Source organism: Stegastes partitus, unplaced genomic scaffold (assembly GCF_000690725.1).
Source record: "Stegastes partitus isolate 25-593 unplaced genomic scaffold, Stegastes_partitus-1.0.2 Scaffold145, whole genome shotgun sequence".
Classification (NCBI taxonomy): domain Eukaryota; kingdom Metazoa; phylum Chordata; class Actinopteri; family Pomacentridae; genus Stegastes; species Stegastes partitus.
The window spans coordinates 750,551-750,867 of NW_007577876.1; positions in this window are offsets into that span (position 1 = coordinate 750,551).

Consider the following 317-nt stretch of genomic DNA (forward strand, 5'->3'; position numbering starts at 1 on the left):
CTGATGCCAGACAAAACAAGAACATTTGCAAAACTCACAAAGGCTTTAGCTGTCAGTGTGGAACGTTACATTCTGCTCCTCGACAACAACAACCTCACATTGTTCTGCTATCATTAAAACACTTTACAGCAGCGCCGCAGGTATTTAAATGGACGCTCAGAGATTTAAAAGTGAACACTGAGAAGTTTATTGTGTCTTCCATCACAGGAAACTCATACTGTCTCTCTCAGCTGTTGATAATTTTCCAAAAGGGACTGTGAGCACCAGGATTTTGCTCCGACACGCTCGTGGTCTAAGCCAACGAAAAAGTGAGAGCT